The sequence below is a fragment of the Delphinapterus leucas genome, chromosome 1 (assembly GCF_059928025.1).
Source record: "Delphinapterus leucas isolate spDelLeu-1000000601 "Yukka" chromosome 1, BTC_Dleu_Yukka2, whole genome shotgun sequence".
In the NCBI taxonomy this organism is placed as follows: domain Eukaryota; kingdom Metazoa; phylum Chordata; class Mammalia; order Artiodactyla; family Monodontidae; genus Delphinapterus; species Delphinapterus leucas.
The window spans coordinates 81,561,054-81,573,699 of record NC_143129.1 but is presented as its reverse complement, the minus strand read 5'-3'; the positions used below and the strand labels follow the sequence as shown (position 1 = coordinate 81,573,699).

Genomic DNA, 12,646 nt, shown 5'->3' with positions numbered 1-12,646 from the left:
GTAATTCCCTGGCAGTCCAGTGGTTAGGACTCCATGCTTCCACTTCAGGGGGCCTGGGTTTGATCCTTGATTGGGGCCAAAAAAAAAAAATTATATACAAGAGTAGACATGGGGATTCCCAGGTGGCACAGTGGTTGAGAGTCCACCTGCCGATGCAGGGGACACGGGTTCGTGCCCCGGTCCGGGAAGATCCCGCATGCTGCGAAGTGGCTGGGCCCGTGAGCCATGGCCACTGAGCCTGCGCATCCAGAGCCTGTGCTCAGCAGTGGGAAAGGCCACAACAGTGAGAGGCCCGCATACTGCAAAAAAAAAAAAAAAAAAAAAAAGAGTAGACATGTATCCATCACCCAGCTTCAAAAATTATCAACCAATCTTGTTTCATCTATGCCCTCTCTTCTTCATATTATTTTGAAACTAATCTCTAATATCATATTTATAAATATTTTATTATGTAGCTCTAAAAGATAAGGACTTGAAAAGATCATGTACCAAAAAAATCATAGAGAATTCCTTGGTCAGCCAGTGGTTAGGACGCAGTGCTTTCACTGCTGGGGCCAGGTCTGATCCCTGGTTGGGGAACTGAGATCCCGCAAGCTGCATGGCCAAATTTTAAAATAAATAAATAAATCATAGTACCATTAATATGCCTAAAAGATTTATAGTCTCAATATCAAATATCTAGTCAACACTGAAATCTCAAATTCTCTCAAACGCCGTATTTCTTTTAAAATTTATTTTATATTGGAATATAGCTAATATACAATACTGTGTTAGTTTCAGGTGTACAGCAGTGGTTCAGTTATACATATTCATATATCCATTTCTTTTCAGATTCTTTTCCCATATAGGTTATTACAGAATACTGAGTAGTTTCCTGTGCTATATAGTAGGTCTTTGTTGATTATCTGTTTTATATATAGTAGTGTGTGTATGTTAATCCCAAACTCCTAATTTATCCCTCCCCCTACCTTTCTCCTTTGGTAACCATAAATTTGTTCTTGAAGTCTGTGAGTCTGCTTCTGTTTTGTAAGTTCATTTGTATCATTTTTTAGATTCCACAAATAAGTGATATCACATATTTGTCTTTCTCTGACTTACTTCACTTAGTATGATAATCTCCAGGTCCACGCATTTGCTGCAAATGGCATTATTTCATTCTTTTTTATGGCTGAGTAATATTCCATTGTATATATGTACCACATCTTCTTTACCATTCCTCTGTTGATAGACATTTAGGTTGCTTCGACATCTTAACTAAATACCATATTTCTTAAAGTTTGTTTGGTTCAGATTCAAATAAGGTCCACATATTATGATTATTTGATAAGTTTCTTAGGTCTCTCTCTCTTTTTTTTTTTTTTTGCAGTACGCGGGCCTCTCACTGTTGTGGCCTCTCCCGTTGTGGAGCACAGGCTCCAGATGCGCAGGCTCAGTGGCCATGGCTCAGGAGCCTAGCCGCTCCGTGGCATGTGGGATCTTCCCGGACCGGGGCACGAACCTGTGTTCCCTGCATCGGCAGGTGGACTCTCAACCACTGCACCACCAGGGAAGCCCAGGTCTCTTTTAATTTATAGATCTTCCTTCATCTTTTCCCCCCCACCTTGTAATTTATCTGTTGAAGAACCAGGTCACCTCTTGCAATTTCTACAGTCTGGATATTGTTGATTACATACACATGGCATTTAATATATGCCTCTGGCCTCTGTATATCCTGAAATTGATAGCTGGATCTACAGACATGATTAGATACAAGTTTAACATTTTTTTTACCCCAAGACTACTCACAAGGGCAGGATTTTCTTCCAACAGGAATCCTTCCATCCAGGCTCAATGCCTTGATCTAGTCATTCTAAATCTATCATTCCCTTTTCATTTATTAACTGAAACACCTTGATTTAAAAAAAAAACAAAACATATCTACTATTTGGTTACCCAGTGGTGCAGTTCATATAGTAAAAGTCTTGACTCTTTCCATCTTGCTTCTTTCCCTTTATTTACCAGTTTTCAAAATAATGATCTGTTTTACTAGCACTTCCTCAAAGTGACCAATGAGCTTGTTCTTTTTTTAAAAATTAATTAATTTTATTTTTGGTTATGTTGGGTCTTTGTTGCTGCACGCAGGCTTTCTCTAGTTGCGGTGAGCCGGGGCTACTCTTCGTCGCGGTGCACGGACTTCTTGCGATGGCTTCTCTTGTTGCAGAGCACAGGCTCTGGATGCACAGGCTTCAGTAGTTGTGGCACGCAGGCTCAGTAGTTGTGGCTCGTGGACTCTAGAGCGCAGGCTCAGCAGTTGTGGCAGACGGGCTTAGTTGCTCCGTGGCATGTGGGATCCTCCTGGACCAGGGCTCGAACCCGTGTCCCCTGCATTGGCAGGCGGATTCTTAACCACTGCGCCACCAGGGAAGTCCAATATGCTTGTTCTTAAACTATCATTATATCACATCACATGACACATCAATTTAAACATATTTGATATATTTTGATCCACTGCAGTTATCCTTATTGATACTCAAAGTGTCCTATTTTGGCTACTGGGAACTTCTCAGTTAGCTCCTGAGTCCTTCTGACACAACCCTTGTGTTTGATAAAATCCTGGCTCTAAGTTTCAGGTTCATCTCATACATTCTTGCCCCAGACCTAGAATCAGCCATTTCTCTAAGGAGCCCTGATTCCTTTTGGTGTGGAATGATATTCCAAGATTGCAGTCTAGATGCTAGTGACTTCTCTGCTCATTAAAAAAAAAAAAAAAAAAATTATTTGGCTGCGTCGGGTCTTAGTTGCAGCACGCGGGATCTTTCGTTGTGGCGCATGGGCTTCTCTCTAGTTGCAGCGTGAGGGCTCTAGAGTGTGTGGGCTCAGTAGTTGCGGCACACAGGCTCTCTAGCTGTGATGCACGCAGGCTCTAGAGTGCACAGGCTTAGCTGCTCTGCAGCATGTGGGATCTTAGTTCCCAGACCAGGGATCGAACCCACATCCCATGCAGTGGAAGGCGGACTCTTAACCACCGGACCACCAGGGATGTCCCTCTGCTCATTTTAAACATAAAATTATCTCCATATCAACCCCCAACTATTAGTCAGCTACCTTCAATTTCGCTTCTATGTCATTTGGCAGAAAAATTCCAAATCTACAAATAAGACTTGTCTTAGAAACTTAAAACAAACTTCTATTTTCTCCTGAGATTCTTACTGGAGATGTTTCAATCTTTTAAACTTTACTAACTAATTCTCATTACTTCCACTCTTTTTCCAACCTTTCCCTATAAATTCTATATGCAGAATTTACATATAGTTAAAAAAATTTTTTTTAAGATCAAAGATTAACAAACAGGACACAGCATGTAGTTTAACCAAGCCCTTTAGCAAGTAACTTTTTTTGAGGCTGCCTTCATTACCTTAACATAATCATCTATGTTTTGTTGCATTTTTCAGTAGTTTGTTCATTTTTTATTACTGAGTAGTGCTCCATTTATGGATAAACTATCCATCCACATGTTGACAGACAGTTGTTTTCAATTTTTCAGGCTATTATGAATAAACCTGCTATGAACATTTGGGCACAAGTCTTTGTATGTGCATATGTTTTCATTATTTTGGATAAATAACTAGGAGAGGAATTTCTGGGCCCCAGGATAAGTGTATGTTTAACTTCCAAAGAAATGGCGAATTTTCCAAACACTAGCCTAAGTAGCTTCTGACTTACCCAATTTACAAGTCCTGCAGAGATGGTCTTGTAACTTACTATCTATCTATCTATTTATTGTCATGCCACAGGGCATGCAAGATCTTAGTTCCCTGACCAGGGATCGAATCCACGCCCCCTGCATTGGAAGCATGGAGTCTTAACCACTGGACTGCCAGGGAAGTCCCCATAACATACTTTATAATGTGGGGTTGCTTAGCTCCTATGACTCTTAGTTTGGGGCCCTCAGCTGATACTCTGAAACAACAGGAATATTCATGTTTAACTAACATATAAGATACTCAATTTAACATTCTTCCCTTAACTACTAGACTGAAATATTTGAGAGGGCAAGAACCATGTCTTTCTTATTTATTAAACTGAAGTACAACTGATTTACAATGTTGTGTCAGTAAAGTGATTCAGTTATACATACATATATATAAAATATATATGGATGTAATATACATATGTATAATATATATATTCTTTTTCAGATTCTTTTCCCTTACAGGTTATTACAAAATATTGAATATAGTCCCCAGTAACTATTTTTTTAAAGACTGTCTTTTCTTGAATGCCAAGATGTAAACAGATCACCTCAAAAATATCAAATTTATCAACTACTCCTAACAAAAACTTTACCCATAACACATAGCTAATAAGGTTCTTTTCCAAGCAAACTGGGAGATGGGAGGGGGATGAGATAAAGCAAAAGACCTACACCTTACAAATGAAGAGCTCATTTCTAGCTTCAATAAAATTTCCAATAGAGCTAAAAAATGTCATCATATTCCAGTGTTCTCCAACATATACTAAGCACAGTCCAAGCTGTGCAGCATATCTGCAGAAGGGAACTGTGTTCAAAGTCTGTACATAGGTTATATAAAGGGAAACCTAGATCATTAAGGAATCCACATATGCCAGTGGCTTTTATCCAACTCAGTAATACTCAAACAGGGATAATCTGCCCCCAGAAGACATATGGCAATGTCTGGAGACATTTTTGGTAGTCATAACTAGGGGTGGGGTTGGGGAAGGGTGCTACTGGCATCTATCTAGTGGCAAGTGGCCAGGGGTGCTACTAAACATCCTACAATGCACGAGACAGACGGGGACATATCTGGCACAAAATGTTAATAGTGCCAAGACTGAGAAACCCTGATCAAACTGAATCCATGTTCTGAAGGGGAAAATTTTTTAAAAAATCATCCCACGTTCTATGCATAAAGAACTCTTTCTTTTTTTTTAAATTGAAATATAGTTGACTTACAATGTTATGTTAATTTTCTCATTTCTTTTAAAAATAATTTATCCTCTCTGCAACAGAAAAGATGAGAACAAGATCCCTATGAATTGTTCAAACGGTTACATCTTAACACAGTAAAAACATTTTTATAAAACTCATATACATCTAGTTTGTTTCACCCTATAATGATCTACCTGTGAAACTTGTTCCTGCCTAGGTACGTAATTTCTCCTTATAAAACTTTAGCATTATGATGTTAGTTCTGTAAATTTATGGTTACTATCAGTATTAACTGGTAAATAATCTTGGTGAAAATAATTTCCCAAAGTCCCAAAATCTCCATTTCTAAAATTTCTGGTTTTCACCCCTTTACTATTCCTCTGTGGGTTGCTTTTGCTAAATATATCAGCTCTTATTGCCTCTTCAACTTTCCAATCATTTTCTCAGAGGGCAGTGAACCAAAATGACACGATGCAAACTTATTTCTGTGGTCCTTCTCAAAGTCCTATTGTTATGCTTAAACTTAAAATTACGGAAGTACCTCTATGTCTCAAAGCCAAAAGTTATGACAGTAATAAGTTTAAACAGAAAAATGTTAGCCAATAATACAAACTCTGTCGTCAGTTGTTTGGTCTGTGGCTTATTCTTTTGTAAACAAACAAAAGCTATTAACAATAATGTTTAACCTGAATCAAACCAAGCACTTAAATTTAACTTCCAGTTTTTAGGAAATACAGCAGTAGAGGAATAAGTTAAGTAGCACCTCAAGGAAATAATGAGATAAATCCAAAAAGTGGGACATTTTAAAAGGAAATAAGACAAGTGCAGAATATGGAATATTTTATAAAACTACTAACACAGTTTAAAAATGTCAATCTCACACACCCATGTATATATACATGCATGCCCACACACAGAGTGAGAAGACTAAACCAGACTGAAAGAAACTAAAGCAATGTAACAAAATGCAACATGTAAACCTTTACTGGATTCTGGTTCATAAAAAAGCTATAAATGACATATTGGGGAGAACCGGAACATTTGAATATAGACTAGATACAAGACGATATTTGGAAATTATTTTTAATTTTCTTAGAAAGAATAGTGGTATTAGAGTTATGTAGGAGAACGTATTTATTCTTAGCAAATGCATGGAAGTATCATGACTGTGACTTTCAGGTGGTTCAGCAAATATATATTTTGGCGTTTTCTTACAGACATCAAATATGCCAACATGAAAAATGGTTGTGTCGGGACTTCCCTGGTGGCGCTGTGGTTAAGAATCCGCCTGCCAATCCAGGGGATGTGGGCTCGAGCCCTGGTCCGGAAAGATCCCACATGCCGCGGAGCAACTAAGCCTGTGTACTACAACTACTGAGCCTGTGCTCTAGAGCCTACGAGCCATAAGTACTGAAGCCCGTGCGCCTAGAGCCTGTGCTCCGCAACAAGAGACGCCCCTGCTCCGCAGTGAAGAGTAGCCCCCGCTCACCACAACTAGAGAAAGCCCGCACGCAGCAACGAAGACCCAACGCAGCCAAAAATAAATAAATGGATAAATTTATGAAAAAAAAATCGTTGTGTCTAGGTGGTGGGTTCATCGTAGATACTCCTTGTAGTATTCTTTCACCTTTTTTACATGCATGAAATTTTCTTAAAATAAAAAGTTGGGGGGATCAGAGGAACAAGGTCTGGGAATCTAACATAAAATACGGTGGCTATAGTTGATAACACTATAATTGATATTTGCTAAAAGAGTAGAATGTTCACATACACACAAGATAAATATGTGAGGTGATGGATGTGTTAATTAACTGAATGGGGGGAATCCTTTCACAATATTTATGTATATGAAATCACCATGATGTACAGTTTAACATCATACAATTTTATACGTCAATTACACCTCAATAAAGCTGAAATTTGAAAAAGAAAAGAAAAAAGTAATGGGGAATAACTACCTACTCATATCTTGGTTGTGATATTTTGTTCTACTATATTCTGCCATTTTCTTTTTGCCATTTACTAAATCAAACTGGTAGCCTCATGGGTTGAATTTTCTGTTAACTTGTTCTCATTTCTAGGAGCAATTTTCACATAGATTATAATATACACATTTCTAAAGATGTTGCACCATAATTAAATGTTAGAAAAAATAAATCGAAGTTGAGTTATACAGGTTACCAAGGAGGTACTGTAAGATGAGATGAACACTGCCGTCTTCCATTAATCAACGCATCATGATTATCTGACATCTTGGTAACCTATCTGGTTTCTGTATTTTGTAGCAGTAATTACACTGGTAACATGATTTTCCTGCACTCAGTAGGTTTTACTCAACACTGCAACTCACACGGGACTATTAGTGATTCCCACAGTCTTTAAGTCTTTGGCATTCATTTTTCCATCCATAATATGGGTGTACCAGATACATACCTTTCTAGGGAGGACTGAATTGTATCTTAAATGCTGGCAAATATGGTAGTCTACCTTATACTCAGGTCCTATAAAATCAGCTAGTCAGTAAAAGCCTACATAACTGAAAAGCAAGATACAAAGAGACTCTTTATACAATCTTATTTAAAAGCAGCAAAAAGAATCCCTCAGTTACAACTGTCAGTCTACCTCTGAAGTATTTAATGGGCAGAAATGTCTACCTATCTTCACCTCAAATAAGATTAGGAAAACATGTTTTCTACCAAAACTCTCCAGACAGATTTGGCTCTTGAAGCGTTGAATTCCTTTAATTTGTCTGGTTCTTTTACAGCTCTAAAGTAAACTCCAGGAATGAAGAATTCAGTATCTAACATTTTCAATTCACTGCTAGCGCATACCCACTCATACATAAATCAAGATAAAAAGAACATCTGGAACAGAAAAAATGTCTTAACAAATTTAAGAATACCACTCTCTTGCTCCTGAGTTAGAAATAAACAATAATAATCCTCAAAAAAATCTGTATTCAAGTTACTTCAATTTTTGACTTTAAAAGGGATTAATTCCAGAAAACCTACAGGGCTGAATACTTAGTATGGCTATAAAACTAATTATTGTTAAACTTGTAATAAGAAGCATTTATTTACCCAGTCTTCCGTATGGCCCATTTTGTCCCTCACAGTAACTGCTGTAGAACCTCACATATAATATTCACAATGGGTTCTTAAATAGTCTTAATAATCTGCCTAATATTCTCAAACATAAAATACTTTCCACTTATCTGAGAGCAAATCTCCTATCAAGAAGAACCCAAATATATTCATTATGGGTTCTTTACTAAAACAACAACTAAAGTGAGCAGTTAAGTTTCCTTTTTTTTTTTTTTTTTTTCCGCGGTACGTGGGCCTCTCACTGTTGTGGCCTCTCCCGTTGCGGATCACAGGCTCCGGATGCGCAGGCTCAGCGGCCATGGCTCACGGGCCCAGCCGCTTCGCGGCATGTGGGATCCTCCCGGACCGGGGCACGAACCCGTGTCCCCTGCATCGGCAGGCGGACTCTCAACCACTGCGCCACTGGCTCACGGGCCCAGCCGCTTCGCGGCATGTGGGATCCTCCCGGACCGGGGCACGAACCCGTGTCCCCTGCATCGGCAGGCGGACTCTCAACCACTGCGCCACCAGGGAAGCCCTAAGTTTCCTATTTTTAAAGGGTACAATATTCAGTTCTTCTCCCAAGAAAAGTTCTTCTTCACTGACAGTTGTATGTTGTCTAAATTCCATTTCTACTCAATTTCATTTAACTCTGCCAAATACTAGCAAAACATTAGTCCTTTCTCCTCTCCTCTGGAGTTACATGTAAAAATACGTTTTTGTGGATATGGCTTATTATCACAAACCAGACTGCCAAAGAATCTATCAAAGTCTTACCATACTGATATTATGACAAAGACACCACCAGCTCTAGGGTTTGTAATTTAAATCAGAAATCTCCACTTTCAACCAAAAGACATATATGGAGAATAAAGACTGAAACATTATCTGGAATACATTTTATTTTACTATGATCTAATAACAGGCATTATGCACTTTACATTCATTATCACAATTAATTCTCACTATATACCCTAAGTAATACATTTTACAGATAAGGTCAAAACGAGGTTTAGAGAGTTCAAGTAACTTGCCCTAGGTTACAGCTGGTTTGAATCCTGGCTGGGATATTTACTAAGCTTTTTTTGCTCTGGAATTCTTCCCCAAGTCATTGCCTCTTCCATTATTAACTCCAACATTTCTGAATTCTCCGGAAGTTTCTATAGGGAGACAGATTTGGATGATTTAAGGAGAAGGACAGGACAGACCCAGTTTTTGGTCTCGGGACCCCTTTACATTCTTAAAATTATTAAGGATCCCAAAGAGCTTTTTTTTATGTGGACTTTACCTTTTGATATTTACATTAGAAATTAAAACGTAAAAAATGTAAATACTTATCAGTATATTCAAAAACAAACCCATTACATGTTAACTTAAATAACATTTTCAATTAAAAATTACTATTTTTCCCCCAAAGAGTGAAATAACGTTGTTTTACATTTTTGCAAATCTTTCATGTCTAGGTTAATAGAAGAGTTTGATTCTCATAACTGCTTCTGCATTCAGTCTGTGGTTCTATGTTGTTTTGGTTAAGTATATAACAAAGATCTGCTGTCACACAGAAAAAGGGAAAAGTATTCTAAAAACCTTTTCAGATAGTTTGTATATTGATATAGTACTAAAACTAGACAAATGATAGTTTCTTAAAGGATAACTGCATCTTGGAATCTGAAACCCCGTCAATGAATGTTATGTTAAAATCCATTGATGTACCTTAAATTTTGAAATGATTTCTTACTCATGGTGACTTTCAAACTTCATGCAATGGTCATTTGGAAAATACAGATTTACTGAATTATGCCCATCTTCCAACTATTGACACATTTCATCATACAATATAAAAAAAAATCATAGTCATTAAAACTGACGTTATAAGAAAAGTCTTTCAAGTACCAGGAAGTTGTTGAGGTATCAACTTTTTAAAAATTCTAATTTTCACTCTCAAATTTTTATCACTGGGAACAAATACTATCGTTTTCCTTGAAGTGACAAGCTCACACTTTTTTCAAGAAAACATCCACAAACACTCAAGTGTTAAAAACTGTAGTTTACCAGTCGTTCTTTCAAGTAAAAATGCTGTTCCAGGAAACAAGTAGCTCACAACTAAATCTCTCAAGTGCCTTTCCTTATAACAAAGATCTACCTCAGCAGGCGGTGTTAAGTGCTTCAAGCACACTTCCCATTTGATCATAGATTCTTATAAATTAAAAAGACATGTACTAAAGGGCTGAAATTTAATAAAACTAATTATTTTTACTGCTTCATCAAAGACATTCTCAAGTAAGTATAGAGTTTCCTGCAGTAGTTTTATCAAGTGTTGCTTTTGGATAAGTGCAAATGTCAGTGAAAAAGATAAACAGTGTCTCAGTATTATTTTGAAAACAGTTATGACCTCGAAGCTCTCCTGAATGGGCCTGAGGGGATTCCCAGGGGTCAGCAGACCACATTCTGGGAACTGCTTTTCTAGATTATACCACTGGTTCAAGGTGGGGGTGGAAACTAACAAAATTCTGTTCATCCCAAGAGTCTTCATTCTGTTAGTTCCTTTAGTTTGAGATACATCAGCATAGCTGGTACGTTATAACCATAATATACGAAAGGGGAAGGAAATCAAGGGCATAGATTGCCACTTAATCGTTCGAAGATTATAGTCTGAGCACCTTTATGCTGGATCAAAAACTCAATATGGTGGTTACCCTAATCAGTCTCAGCTGAAGGACTGCAGATTAAAAATGTAGAGATGATACCCCTCTCCCCATCCCATCCAAAAAAGCTTGGGGATGAGGCCCCCCAAACCGCACTTTTAGCGATCTGCAAGGTACTTTTTATGCACCCCGAAGTTAAGAACGATTGTGCTAAGTAGTTCAAAGTCCAATTCCCATTTCCAAAAGCAAGGGGTCTCAAAATTCAATGTCGTTCGCCAAGAAGCAGTCCCCCCGGCCCCGCCGTTTCCCTTCATCTAGATGGGAAAATTCCTTTGAAAGTGAAACTGTACTTCTGTGGGGTTTTGAGCTGCGGTGGGAGGTCTCTAAAAGAGTGTAGAGGGCTGGGCCACAGTCTGCAACAGAACGACGGCTGTTCCGATAGGACACCTGTATCTCAATTTCCATCTCGAAAAAGATCTGGGCTAAACGACTTACTCTTTCCAGCTCTACCTTTTTCTGAGCTGAAAATATCCAAGACAATGAGAGAAACGTCCAGTATTATTAACAATTTGAGAGAATCCCGCGTCTGACAGAAGAGGAAATCAGGAAAACTCGCAGAATGGAGAGAAAGCAGGTGGATCAACATCACTCCTTTTCAGAAGGTGCTAAGAATCTAGAGAAAATAGTCCCTGGGATAAACATGGCGCCCACCGCGGCAGGATATAACCATACGAAAATAAAGCTTTTTCCGCCACAACCCATTTTATAAATCACGGCGCCACCCCAAAATTTTAGAGCCGGGGGAGGAGACTTTGTAAACCGCGGTGCACTAAGGCTTCGGGTGTACTATACGACCGAGCGGGGATTACATAACACAAGGGAGAGACTAAGCAATCACTCATTCTCCTCCTCGCGCTCAAAAAGAGCGCCCCACTCGTTCCCCGGCGGGGGTGGCGCGGGGACGGCCGAGCACCATCCCCACCCCCGGGGGACGTCGGCCCACGGCCCCTCCCGCCCGCCTCCCCAGCGCGGCCTCGCCCTCCCCTCCCGCCGCGCCCCGCCGCCCCGCCGCCGCCCGCGCCCCCGCCTCTTCCCCAGCGGGCCGCCGCCCGCGCCCGCGCCCGCCCACTCCTCCGAGACGCCTCGCGCCGGGTGTGCGTGTGGACGTCGGGTGTGTGCGGGGCCGTGGACCGCGAGTGCGCGCGCGCGCGCCGCTGCAGGCGCCGGGGGCGGCCGGCAGGCAGACAAGGGCCTGCCCGGCCCGCCGCGCGGCTCCCGGGGCGCACGCACTCACACACGCGCTCGCGCGCCGCACCCCACGCCCGCCGCCGCGGGCCGCGCCGCCACTCGAGGGGGGCGGGGGCGCGCGCCACCGGGCCCCCGCCCCCACCCCTCGCGCTCCCGCCCCATCCCCCTCTCATTGTCTCGCCTCGGAACGCCTCGCCGAGCGAAAAGATAACGGAACCCCCGGGAGAAGGGGGGTGGGGAGAGAGAAAGCTCGCTCGCTCACTCACCTCCCGTGGTCGTCGCCGCCGGTAGTCTGACCCGAGGAAGGCGCCGTCGCCTTAAAGGGACCTTGCACCCGGCGCCGGGAGAAGGGGGTGGGAGCAGGGGAGGGGACGGGGGCTTGGGGGGAGACGGAGAAGAGGGAACCGTTGAAAGCGCGTCTCCCGAGGGTGAAAGGAAACCTCCCTCGGGTTCGAGTGATTTGGAGTGGATTTTTTTCCCGAGGGGGGCGGGGGGGCCCCGAGGGAGGGGGGCGGGGGGGCCAAGGAATGCGGCTCCGTGTACGGGAGCTGGCGCGGGGGAGAGAGACGCCGACTCCCCCCACCGACCCTCTCGCCCCGCGGAGGGATACGGCTCGTCACTTCCGCCCTCCCCCTTTCGTGGTTTTTCAATTGGTTGAAGCGCGTGGCACGTCATGTGCTGTGCTCATCCTAACCCCTGCCCGGGCTTCTTTTCTAGTCAAGTTTGTCTGGGCCTGCAAA

The 12,646-nt window shown here is 41.5% G+C and overlaps 1 protein-coding gene across 5 annotated transcripts in view; it reads right to left on the bottom strand.

Annotated features, from left to right (window-relative positions):
* The window catches only part of POGZ (pogo transposable element derived with ZNF domain), a 48,554-nt gene extending 36,125 nt beyond the window's left edge, over nucleotides 1–12,429 (bottom strand). For 3 of the 5 annotated variants that reach the window (XM_022564128.3, XM_089915552.1, XM_022564129.3), the window contains exon 1: nucleotides 12,173–12,428. The gene's annotated coding sequence lies outside the window, so the exon portion shown is untranslated. Of the gene's footprint in view, nucleotides 1–12,172 lie in introns of all 5 variants that reach the window. The other 2 variants (XM_022564130.3, XM_022564131.3) reach the window with 1 other exon arrangement.
* Nucleotides 12,430–12,646: the final 217 nt, after the last annotated feature.